This window comes from Episyrphus balteatus, chromosome 3, assembly GCF_945859705.1.
Source record: "Episyrphus balteatus chromosome 3, idEpiBalt1.1, whole genome shotgun sequence".
Classification (NCBI taxonomy): Eukaryota; Metazoa; Arthropoda; class Insecta; order Diptera; family Syrphidae; genus Episyrphus; species Episyrphus balteatus.
The window spans coordinates 88652447-88666545 of NC_079136.1; positions in this window are offsets into that span (position 1 = coordinate 88652447).

Genomic DNA, 14099 nt, shown 5'->3' on the forward strand with positions numbered 1-14099 from the left:
ATATCGACGCAGAGAGCACACAAATGTATTTTTTATAAGTTTTGGTCAAGTAGTTTTGTTTTTAGAGAGTTTTGAATTTGTCAACTTTTATATCATTTAGAGCATAAATAGAGCCAGGAAACGCATTTGAAGTGAAAAAAATGTGATTTTCTTATAACGTGAATATTTTGCCTAGATTTGTATCCTATTCGATAGATATCGACGCAGAGAGCACACAAATGTATTTTTTATAAGTTTTGGTCAACTTTATATCATTTGGAGCATAAATAGCCAGGAAACGCATTTTGAAGTGAAAAAAATGTGATTTTTTTAAAACGTGATTATTTTGCCTAGATTTGTATCCTATTCGATAGATATCGACGCAGAGAGCACAAAAATGTATTTTTTATAAGTTTTGGTCAAGTAGTTTTGTTTTAGAGAGTTTTGAATTTGTCAACTTTTATATCATTTAGAGCATAAATAGAGCCAGGAAACGCATTTGAAGTGAAAAAAATGTGATTTTCTTATAACGTGAATATTTTGCCTAGATTTGTATCCTATTCGATAGATATCGACGCAGAGAGCACACAAATGTATTTTTTTATAAGTTTTGGTCAACTTTTATATCATTTGGAGCATAAATAGCCAGGAAACGCATTTGAAGTGAAAAAAATGTGATTTTTTTAAAACGTGATTATTTTGCCTAGATTTGTATCCTATTCGATAGATATCGACGCAGAGAGCACAAAAATGTATTTTTTATAAGTTTTGGGTCAAGTAGTTTTGTTTTTAGAGAGTTTTGAATTTGTCAACTTTTAGATCATTTAGAGCATAAATAGAGCCAGGAAACGCATTTGAAGTGAAAAAAATGTGATTTTCTTATAACGTGAATATTTTGCCTAGATTTGTATCCTATTCGATAGATATCGACGCAGAGAGCACACAAATGTATTTTTTATAAGTTTTGGTCAACTTTTATATCATTTGGAGCATAAATAGCCAGGAAACGCATTTGAAGTGAAAAAAATGTGATTTTTTTTAAACGTGATTATTTTGCCTAGATTTGTATCCTATTCGATAGATATCGACGCAGAGAGCACAAAAATGTATTTTTTATAAGTTTTGGTCAAGTAGTTTTGTTTTTAGAGAGTTTTGAATTTGTCAACTTTTTATATCATTTAGAGCATAAATAGAGCCAGGAAACGCATTTGAAGTGAAAAAAATGTGATTTTCTTATAACGTGAATATTTTGCCTAGATTTGTATCCTATTCGATAGATATCGACGCAGAGAGCACACAAATGTATTTTTTATAAGTTTTGGTCAACTTTTATATCATTTGGAGCATAAATAGCCAGGAAACGCATTTGAAGTGAAAAAAATGTGATTTTTTTAAAACGTGATTATTTTGCCTAGATTTGTATCCTATTCGATAGATATCGACGCAGAGAGCACAAAAATGTATTTTTTATAAGTTTGGTCAAGTAGTTTTGTTTTTAGAGAGTTTTGAATTTGTCAACTTTTAATATCATTTAGAGCATAAATAGAGCCAGGAAACGCATTTGAAGTGAAAAAAATGTGATTTTCTTATAACGGTGAATATTTTGCCTAGATTTGTATCCTATTCGATAGATATCGACGCAGAGAGCACACAAATGTATTTTTTATAAGTTTTGGTCAACTTTTATATCATTTGGAGCATAAATAGCCAGGAAACGCATTTGAAGTGAAAAAAATGTGATTTTTTTTAAAACGTGATTATTTTGCCTAGATTTGTATCCTATTCGATAGATATCGACGCAGAGAGCACAAAAATGTATTTTTTATAAGTTTTGGTCAAGTAGTTTTGTTTTTAGAGAGTTTTGAATTTGTCAACTTTTATATCATTTAGAGCATAAATAGAGCCAGGAAACGCATTTGAAGTGAAAAAAATGTGATTTTCTTATAACGTGAATATTTTGCCTAGATTTGTATCCTATTCGATAGATATCGACGCAGAGAGCACAAAAATGTATTTTTTATAAGTTTTGGTCAAGTAGTTTTGTTTTTAGAGAGTTTTGAATTTGTCAACTTTTATATCATTTAGAGCACGCATTTGAAGTGAAAAAAAATGTGATTTTCTTAAAACGTGAATATTTTGCCTAGATTTGTATCCTATTCGATAGATATCGACGCAGAGAGCACACAAATGTATTTTTTATAAGTTTTGGTCAACTTTTATATCATTTGGAGCATAAATAGCCAGGAAACGCATTTGAAGTGAAAAAAATGTGATTTTTTTAAAACGTGATTATTTTGCCTAGATTTGTATCCTATTCGATAGATATCGACGCAGAGAGCACACAAATGTATTTTTTATAAGTTTTGGTCAACTTTTATATCATTTGGAGCATAAATAGCCAGGAAACGCATTTGAAGTGAAAAAAATGTGATTTTTTTAAAACGTGAATATTTTGCCTAGATTTGTATCCTATTCGATAGATATCGACGCAGAGAGCACAAAAATGTATTTTTTATAAGTTTTGGTCAAGTAGTTTTGTTTTTAGAGAGTTTTGAATTTGTCACTTTTATATCATTTAGAGCATAAATAGAGCCAGGAAACGCATTTGAAGTGAAAAAAATGTGATTTTCTTAAAACGTGAATATTTTGCCTAGATTTGTATCCTATTCGATAGATATCGACGCAGAGAGCACAAAAATGTATTTTTTATAAGTTTTGGTCAAGTAGTTTTGTTTTTAGAGAGTTTTGAATTTGTCAACTTTTATATCATTTAGAGCATAAATAGAGCCAGGAAACGCATTTGAAGTGAAAAAAAATGTGATTTTCTTAAAACGTGAATATTTTGCCTAGATTTGTATCCTATTCGATAGATATCGACGCAGAGAGCACACAAATGTATTTTTTATAAGTTTTGGTCAACTTTTATATCATTTGGAGCATAAATAGCCAGGAAACGCATTTGAAGTGAAAAAAATGTGATTTTTTTAAAACGTGAATATTTTGCCTAGATTTGTATCCTATCGATAGATATCGACGCAGAGAGCACAAAAATGTATTTTTTATAAGTTTTGGTCAAGTAGTTTTGTTTTTAGAGAGTTTTGAATTTGTCAACTTTTATATCATTTAGAGCATAAATAGAGCCAGGAAACGCATTTGAAGTGAAAAAAATGTGATTTTCTTAAAACGTGAATATTTTGCCTAGATTTGTATCCTATTCGATAGATATCGACGCAGAGAGCACAAAAATGTATTTTTTATAAGTTTTGGTCAAGTAGTTTTGTTTTTAGAGAGTTTTGAATTTGTCAACTTTTATATCATTTAGAGCATAAATAGAGCCAGGAAACGCATTTGAAGTGAAAAAAAAATGTGATTTTTTTTAAAACGTGAATATTTTGCCTAGATTTGTATCCTATTCGATAGATATCGACGCAGAGAGCACAAAAATGTATTTTTTATAAGTTTTGGTCAAGTAGTTTTGTTTTTAGAGAGTTTTGAATTTGTCAACTTTTATATCATTTAGAGCATAAATAGAGCCAGGAAACGCATTTGAAGTGAAAAAAATGTGATTTTTTTAAACGTGAATATTTTGCCTAGATTTGTATCCTATTCGATAGATATCGACGCAGAGAGCACAAAAATGTATTTTTTATAAGTTTTGGTCAAGTAGTTTTGTTTTTAGAGAGTTTTGAATTTGTCAACTTTTATATCATTTAGAGCATAAATAGAGCCAGGAAACGCATTTGGAAGTGAACAAAATGTGATTTTTTTAAAAACGTGAATATTTTGCCTAGATTTGTATCCTATTCGATAGATATCGACGCAGAGAGCACAAAAATGTATTTTTTATAAGTTTTGGTCAAGTAGTTTTGTTTTTAGAGAGTTTTGAATTTGTCAACTTTTATATCATTTAGAGCATAAATAGAGCCAGGAAACGCATTTGAAGTGAAAAAAATGTGATTTTTTTAAAACATGAATATTTTGCCTAGACGCAGAGAGCACAAAAATGTATTTTTTATAAGTTTTGGTCAAGTAGTTTTGTTTTTAGAGAGTTTTGAATTTGTCAACTTTTATATCATTTAGAGCATAATTAGAGCCAGGAAACGCATTTGAAGTGAAAAAAATGTGATTTTCTTAAAACGTGAATATTTTGCCTAGATTTTTACCCTATTCGATAGATATCGACGCAGAGAGCACAAAAATGTATTTTTTATAAGTTTTGGTCAAGTAGTTTTGTTTTTAGAGAGTTTTGAATTTGTCAACTTTTATATCATTTAGAGCATAAATAGAGCCAGGAAACGCATTTGAAGTGAAAAAAATGTGATTTTCTTAAAACGTGAATATTTTGCCTAGATTTTTACCCTATTCGATAGATATCGACGCAGAGAGCACAAAAATGTATTTTTTATAAGTTTTGGTCAAGTAGTTTTGTTTTTAGAGAGTTTTGAATTTGTCAACTTTTATATCATTTAGAGCATAAATAGAGCCAGGAAACGCATTTGAAGTGAAAAAAAATGTGATTTTCTTAAAACGTGAATATTTTGCCTAGATTTGTATCCTATTCGATAGATATCGACGCAGAGAGCACAAAAATGTATTTTTTATAAGTTTTGGTCAAGTAGTTTTGTTTTTAGAGAGGTTTTGAATTTGTCAACTTTTATATCATTTAGAGCATAAATAGAGCCAGGAAACGCATTTGAAGTGAAAAAAATGTGATTTTTTTAAAACGTGAATATTTTTGCCTAGATTGTATCCTATTCGATAGATATCGACGCAGAGAGCACAAAAATGTATTTTTTATAAGTTTTGGTCAAGTAGTTTTGTTTTTAGAGAGTTTTGAATTTGTCAACTTTTATATCATTTAGAGCATAAATAGAGCCAGGAAACGCATTTGAAGTGAAAAAAATGTGATTTTTTTAAAACGTGAATATTTTGCCTAGATTTGTATCCTATTGCGATAGATATCGACGCAGAGAGCACAAAAATGTATTTTTTATAAGTTTTGGTCAAGTAGTTTTGTTTTTAGAGAGTTTTTGAATTTGTCAACTTTTATATCATTTAGAGCATAAATAGTGCCAGGAAACGCATTTGAAGTGAAAAAAAAATGTGATTTTTTTAAAACGTGAATATTTTGCCTAGATTTGTATCCTATTCGATAGATATCGACGCAGAGAGCACAAAAATGTATTTTTTATAAGTTTTGGTCAAGTAGTTTTGTTTTTAGAGAGTTTTGAATTTGTCAACTTTTATATCATTTAGAGCATAAATAGAGCCAGGAAACGCATTTGAAGTGAAAAAAATGTGATTTTTCTTAAAACGTGAATATTTTGCCTAGATTTGTATCCTATTCGATAGATATCGACGCAGAGAGCACAAAATGTATTTTTTATAAGTTTTGGTCAAGTAGTTTTGTTTTTAGAGAGTTTTGAATTTGTCAACTTTTATATCATTTAGAGCATAAATAGAGCCAGGAAACGCATTTGAAGTGAAAAAAATGTGATTTCTTAAAACGTGAATATTTTGCCTAGATTTGTATCCTATTCGATAGATATCGACGCAGAGAGCACAAAAATGTATTTTTTATAAGTTTTGGTCAAGTAGTTTTGTTTTTAGAGAGTTTTGAATTTGTCAACTTTTATATCATTTAGAGCCAGGAAACGCATCTGAAAAAAATGTGATTTTCTTAAAACGTGAATATTTTGCCTAGATTTGTATCCTATTCGATAGATATCGACGCAGAGAGCACAAAAATGTATTTTTTATAAGTTTTGGTCAAGTAGTTTTGTTTTTAGAGAGTTTTGAATTTGTCAACTTTTATATCATTTAGAGCATAAATAGAGCCAGGAAACGCATTTGAAGTGAAAAAAATGTGATTTTCTTAAACGTGAATATTTTGCCTAGATTTGTATCCTATTCGATAGATATCGACGCAGAGAGCACAAAAATGTATTTTTTATAAGTTTTGGTCAAGTAGTTTTGTTTTTAGAGAGTTTGAATTTGTCAACTTTTATATCATTTAGAGCATAAATAGAGCCAGGAAACGCATTTGAAGTGAAAAAAAATGTGATTTTCTTAAAACGTGAATATTTTGCCTAGATTTTTACCCTATTCGATAGATATCGACGCAGAGAGCACAAAAATGTATTTTTTATAAGTTTTGGTCAAGTAGTTTTGTTTTTTAGAGAGTTTTGAATTTGTCAACTTTTATATCATTTAGAGCATAAATAGAGCCAGGAAACGCATTTGAAGTGAAAAAAATGTGATTTTCTTAAAACGTGAATATTTTGCCTAGATTTGTATCCTATTCGATAGATATCGACGCAGAGAGCATTTATATCATTTAGAGCATAAATAGAGCCAGGAAACGCATTTGAAGTGAAAAAAATGTGATTTTTTTAAAACGTGAATATTTTGCCTAGATTTGTATCCTATTCGATAGATATCGACGCAGAGAGCACAAAAATGTATTTTTTATAAGTTTTGGTCAAGTAGTTTTGTTTTTAGAGAGTTTTGAATTTGTCAACTTTTATATCATTTAGAGCATAAATAGAGCCAGGAAACGCATTTGAAGTGAAAAAAATGTGATTTTCTTAAAACGTGAATATTTTGCCTAGATTTTTACCCTATTCGATAGATATCGACGCAGAGAGCACAAAAATGTATTTTTTATAAGTTTTGGTCAAGTAGTTTTGTTTTTAGAGAGTTTTGAATTTGTCAACTTTTATATCATTTAGAGCATAAATAGAGCCAGGAAACGCATTTGAAGTGAAAAAAATGTGATTTTCTTAAAACGTGAATATTTTGCCTAGATTTGTATCCTATTCGATAGATATCGACGCAGAGAGCACAAAAATGTATTTTTTATAAGTTTTGATCAAGTAGTTTTGTTTTTAGAGAGTTTTGAATTTGTCAACTTTTATATCATTTAGAGCATAAATAGAGCCAGGAAACGCATTTGAAGTGAAAAAAATGTGATTTTTTTTAAAACGTGAATATTTTGCCTAGATTTGTATCCTATTCGATAGATATCGACGCAGAGAGCACAAAAATGTATTTTTTATAAGTTTTGGTCAAGTAGTTTTGTTTTTAGAGAGTTTTGAATTTGTCAACTTTTATATCATTTAGAGCATAAATAGAGCCAGGAAACGCATTTGAAGTGAAAAAAATGTGATTTTTTTAAAACGTGAATATTTTGCCTAGATTTGTATCCTATTCGATAGATATCGACGCAGAGAGCACAAAAATGTATTTTTTATAAGTTTTGGTCAAGTAGTTTTGTTTTTAGAGAGTTTTGAATTTGTCAACTTTTATATCATTTAGAGCATAAATAGAGCCAGGAAACGCATTTGAAGTGAAAAAAATGTGATTTTCTTAAAACGTGAATATTTTGCCTAGATTTGTATCCTATTCGATAGATATCGACGCAGAGAGCACAAAAATGTATTTTTTATAAGTTTTGGTCAAGTAGTTTTGTTTTTAGAGAGTTTTGAATTTGTCAACTTTTATATCATTTAGAGCATAAATAGTGCCAGGAAACGCATTTGAAGTGAAAAAAATGTGATTTTTTTAAAACGTGAATATTTTGCCTAGATTTGTATCCTATTCGATAGATATCGACGCAGAGAGCACAAAAATGTATTTTTTATAAGTTTTGGTCAAGTAGTTTTGTTTTTAGAGAGTTTTGAATTTGTCAACTTTTATATCATTTAGAGCATAAATAGAGCCAGGAAACGCATTTGAAGTGAAAAAAATGTGATTTTCTTAAAACGTGAATATTTTGCCTAGATTTGTATCCTATTCGATAGATATCGACGCAGAGAGCACAAAAATGTATTTTTTATAAGTTTTGGTCAAGTAGTTTTGTTTTTAGAGAGTTTTGAATTTGTCAACTTTTATATCATTTAGAGCATAAATAGAGCCAGGAAACGCATTTGAAGTGAAAAAAATGTGATTTTCTTAAAACGTGAATATTTTGCCTAGATTTGTATCCTATTCGATAGATATCGACGCAGAGAGCACAAAAATGTATTTTTTATAAGTTTTGGTCAAGTAGTTTTGTTTTTAGAGAGTTTTGAATTTGTCAACTTTTATATCATTTAGAGCATAAATAGAGCCAGGAAACGCATTTGAAGTGAAAAAAATGTGATTTTCTTAAAACGTGAATATTTTGCCTAGATTTGTATCCTATTTGATAGATATCGACGCAGAGAGCACAAAAATGTATTTTTTATAAGTTTTGGTCAAGTAGTTTTGTTTTTAGAGAGTTTTGAATTTGTCAACTTTTATATCATTTAGAGCATAAATAGAGCCAGGAAACGCATTTGAAGTGAAAAAAATGTGATTTTCTTAAAACGTGAATATTTTGCCTAGATTTGTATCCTATTCGATAGATATCGACGCAGAGAGCACAAAAATGTATTTTTTATAAGTTTTGGTCAAGTAGTTTTGTTTTTAGAGAGTTTTGAATTTGTCAACTTTTATATCATTTAGAGCATAAATAGAGCCAGGAAACGCATTTGAAGTGAAAAAAATGTGATTTTCTTAAAACGTGAATATTTTGCCTAGATTTTTACCCTATTCGATAGATATCGACGCAGAGAGCACAAAAATGTATTTTTTATAAGTTTTGGTCAAGTAGTTTTGTTTTTTAGAGAGTTTTGAATTTGTCAACTTTTATATCATTTAGAGCATAAATAGAGCCAGGAAACGCATTTGAAGTGAAAAAAATGTGATTTTCTTAAAACGTGAATATTTTGCCTAGATTTGTATCCTATTCGATAGATATCGACGCAGAGAGCACAAAAATGTATTTTTTATAAGTTTTGGTCAAGTAGTTTTGTTTTTAGAGAGTTTTGAATTTGTCAACTTTTATATCATTTAGAGCATAAATAGAGCCAGGAAACGCATTTGAAGTGAAAAAAATGTGATTTTCTTAAAACGTGAATATTTTGCCTAGATTTGTATCCTATTCGATAGATATCGACGCAGAGAGCACAAAAATGTATTTTTTATAAGTTTTGGTCAAGTAGTTTTGTTTTTAGAGAGTTTTGAATTTGTCAACTTTTATATCATTTAGAGCATAAATAGAGCCAGGAAAGGCATTTGAAGTGAAAAAAATGTGATTTTTTTAAAACGTGAATATTTTGCCTAGATTTGTATCCTATTCGATAGATATCGACGCAGAGAGCACAAAAATGTATTTTTTTATAAGTTTTGGTCAAGTAGTTTGTTTTTAGAGAGTTTTGAATTTGTCAACTTTTATATCATTTAGAGCATAAATAGAGCCAGGAAACGCATTTGAAGTGAAAAAAATGTGATTTTCTTAAAACGTGAATATTTTGCCTAGATTTTTACCCTATTCGATAGATATCGACGCAGAGAGCACAAAAATGTATTTTTTATAAGTTTTGGTCAAGTAGTTTTTGTTTTTTAGAGAGTTTTGAATTTGTCAACTTTTATATCATTTAGAGCATAAATAGAGCCAGGAAACGCATTTGAAGTGAAAAAAATGTGATTTTCTTAAAACGTGAATATTTTGCCTAGATTTGTATCCTATTCGATAGATATCGACGCAGAGAGCACAAAAATGTATTTTTTATAAGTTTTTGGTCAAGTAGTTTTGTTTTTAGAGAGTTTTGAATTTGTCAACTTTTATATCATTTAGAGCATAAATAGAGCCAGGAAACGCATTTGAAGTGAAAAAAAATGTGATTTTTTTAAAAACGTGAATATTTTGCCTAGATTTGTATCCTATTCGATAGATATCGACGCAGAGAGCACAAAAATGTATTTTTTATAAGTTTGGTCAAGTAGTTTTGTTTTTAGAGAGTTTTGAATTTGTCAACTTTTATATCATTTAGAGCATAAATAGAGCCAGGAAACGCATTTGAAGTGAAAAAAATGTGATTTTTTTAAAACGTGAATATTTTGCCTAGATTTGTATCCTATTCGATAGATATCGACGCAGAGAGCACAAAATGTATTTTTTATAAGTTTTGGTCAAGTAGTTTTGTTTTTAGAGAGTTTTGAATTTGTCAACTTTTATATCATTTAGAGCATAAATAGAGCCAGGAAAGGCATTTGAAGTGAAAAAAAATGTGATTTTTTTAAAACGTGAATATTTTGCCTAGATTTGTATCCTATTCGATAGATATCGACGCAGAGAGCACAAAAATGTATTTTTTTATAAGTTTTGGTCAAGTAGTTTTGTTTTTAGAGAGTTTTGAATTTGTCAACTTTTATATCATTTAGAGCATAAATAGAGCCAGGAAACGCATTTGAAGTGAAAAAAATGTGATTTTCTTAAAACGTGAATATTTTGCCTAGATTTTTACCCTATTCGATAGATATCGACGCAGAGAGCACAAAATGTATTTTTTATAAGTTTTGGTCAAGTAGTTTTGTTTTTAGAGAGTTTTGAATTTGTCAACTTTTATATCATTTAGAGCATAAATAGAGCCAGGAAACGCATTTGAAGTGAAAAAAATGTGATTTTCTTAAAACGTGAATATTTTGCCTAGATTTGTATCCTATTCGATAGATATCGACGCAGAGAGCACAAAAATGTATTTTTTATAAGTTTTGGTCAAGTAGTTTTGTTTTTAGAGAGTTTTGAATTTGTCAACTTTATATCATTTAGAGCATAAATAGAGCCAGGAAACGCATTTGAAGTGAAAAAAATGTGATTTTTTTAAAACGTGAATATTTTGCCTAGATTTGTATCCTATTCGATAGATATCGACGCAGAGAGCACAAAAAATGTATTTTTTATAAGTTTTGGTCAAGTAGTTTTGTTTTTAGAGAGTTTTGAATTTGTCAACTTTTATATCATTTAGAGCATAAATAGAGCCAGGAAACGCAATTTGAAGTGAAAAAAATGTGATTTTCTTAAACGTGAATATTTTGCCTAGATTTGTATCCTATTCGATAGATATCGACGCAGAGAGCACAAAAATGTATTTTTTATAAGTTTTGGTCAAGTAGTTTTGTTTTTAGAGAGTTTTGAATTTGTCAACTTTTATATCATTAGAGCATAAATAGAGCCAGGAAACGCATTTGAAGTGAAAAAAATGTGATTTTCTTAAAACGTGAATATTTTGCCTAGATTTGTATCCTATTCGATAGATATCGACGCAGAGAGCACAAAAATGTATTTTTTATAAGTTTTGGTCAAGTAGTTTTGTTTTAGAGAGTTTTGAATTTGTCAACTTTTATATCATTTAGAGCATAAATAGAGCCAGGAAACGCATTTGAAGTGAAAAAAATGTGATTTTCTTAAAACGTGAATATTTTGCCTAGATTTGTATCCTATTCGATAGATATCGACGCAGAGAGCACAAAAATGTATTTTTTATAAGTTTTGGTCAAGTAGTTTTGTTTTTAGAGAGTTTTGAATTTGTCAACTTTTATATCATTTAGAGCATAAATAGAGCCAGGAAACGCATTTTGAAGTGAAAAAAATGTGATTTTCTTAAAACGTGAATATTTTGCCTAGATTTGTATCCTATTCGATAGATATCGACGCAGAGAGCACAAAAATGTATTTTTTATAAGTTTTGGTCAAGTAGTTTTGTTTTTAGAGAGTTTTGAATTTGTCAACTTTTGGGTGATTTAGAGCATAAATAGAGCCAGGAAACGCATTTGAAGTGAAAAAAATGTGATTTTCTTAAAACGTGAATATTTTGCCTAGATTTGTATCCTATTCGATAGATATCGACGCAGAGAGCACAAAAATGTATTTTTTATAAGTTTTGGTCAAGTAGTTTTGTTTTTAGAGAATTTTAAATTTGTCAACTTTTATATCATTTAGAGTATAAATAGAGCCAGGAAAGGCATTTGAAGTGAAAAAAATGTGATTTTTTTAAAACGTGAATATTTTGCCTAGATTTGTATCCTATTCGATATAGATATCGACGCAGAGAGCACAAAAATGTAATTTTTATAATTTTTTTTCAAGTAGTTTTGTTTTTAGAGAGTTTTGAATTTGTCAACTTTTATATCATTTAGAGCATAAATAGAGCCAGGAAACGCATTTGAAGTGAAAAAAATGTGATTTTCTTAAAACGTGAATATTTTGCCTAGATTTGTATCCTATTCGATAGATATCGACGCAGAGAGCACAAAAATGTATTTTTTATAAGTTTTGGTCAAGTAGTTTTGTTTTTAGAGAGTTTTGAATTTGTCAACTTTTGGGTGATTTAGAGCATAAATAGAGCCAGGAAACGCATTTGAAGTGAAAAAAATGTGATTTCTTAAAACGTGAATATTTTGCCTAGATTTGTATCCTATTCGATAGATATCGACGCAGAGAGCACAAAAATGTATTTTTTATAAGTTTTGGTCAAGTAGTTTTGTTTTTAGAGAGTTTTAAATTTGTCAACTTTTATATCATTTAGAGTATAAATAGAGCCAGGAAACGCATTTGAAGTGAAAAAAATGTGATTTTTTTAAAACGTGAATATTTTGCCTAGATTTGTATCCTATTCGATATAGATATCGACGCAGAGAGCACAAAAATGTAATTTTTATAAGTTTTGGTCAAGTAGTTTTGTTTTTAGAGAGTTTTGAATTTGTCAACTTTTATATCATTTAGAGTATAAATAGAGCCAGGAAACGCATTTGAAGTGAAAAAAATGTGATTTTCTTAAAACGTGAATATTTTGCCTAGATTTGTATCCTATTCGATAGATATCGACGCAGAGAGCACAAAAATGTATTTTTTATAAGTTTTGGTCAAGTAGTTTTGTTTTTAGAGAGTTTTAAATTTGTCAACTTTTATATCATTTAGAGCATAAATAGAGCCAGGAAACGCATTTGAAGTGAAAAAAATGTGATTTTCTTAAAACGTGAATATTTTGCCTAGATTTGTATCCTATTCGATAGATATCGACGCAGAGAGCACAAAAATGTATTTTTTATAAGTTTTGGTCAAGTAGTTTTGTTTTTAGAGAGTTTTGAATTTGTCAACTTTTATATCATTTAGAGCATAAATAGAGCCAGGAAAGGCATTTGAAGTGAAAAAAATGTGATTTTTTTAAAACGTGAATATTTTGCCTAGATTTGTATCCTATTCGATAGATATCGACGCAGAGAGCACAAAAATGTATTTTTTATAAGTTTTGGTCAAGTAGTTTTGTTTTTAGAGAGTTTTGAATTTGTCAACTTTTATATCATTTAGAGCATAAATAGAGCCAGGAAAGGCATTTGAAGTGAAAAAAATGTGATTTTTTTAAAACGTGAATATTTTGCCTAGATTTGTATCCTATTCGATAGATATCGACGCAGAGAGCACAAAAATGTATTTTTTATAAGTTTTGGTCAAGTAGTTTTGTTTTTAGAGAGTTTTGAATTTGTCAACTTTTATATCATTTAGAGCATAAATAGAGCCAGGAAACGCATTTGAAGTGAAAAAAATGTGATTTTCTTAAAACGTGAATATTTTGCCTAGATTTTTACCCTATTCGATAGATATCGACGCAGAGAGCACAAAAATGTATTTTTTATAAGTTTTGGTCAAGTAGTTTTGTTTTTAGAGAGTTTTGAATTTGTCAACTTTTATATCATTTAGAGCATAAATAGAGCCAGGAAACGCATTTGAAGTGAAAAAAATGTGATTTTCTTAAAACGTGAATATTTTGCCTAGATTTGTATCCTATTCGATAGATATCGACGCAGAGAGCACAAAAATGTATTTTTTATAAGTTTTGGTCAAGTAGTTTTGTTTTTAGAGAGTTTTGAATTTGTCAACTTTTATATCATTTAGAGCATAAATAGAGCCAGGAAACGCATTTGAAGTGAAAAAAATGTGATTTTTTTAAAACGTGAATATTTTGCCTAGATTTGTATCCTATTCGATAGATATCGACGCAGAGAGCACAAAAATGTATTTTTTATAAGTTTTGGTCAAGTAGTTTTCTTTTTAGAGAGTTTTCAATTTGTCAACTTTTATATCATTTAGAGCATAAATAGAGCCAGGAAACGCATTTGAAGTGAAAAAAATGTGATTTTCTTAAAACGTGAATATTTTGCCTAGATTTGTATCCTATTCGATAGATATCGACGCAGAGAGCACAAAAATGTATTTTTTATAAGTTTTGGTCAAGTAGTTTTGTTTTTAGAGAGTT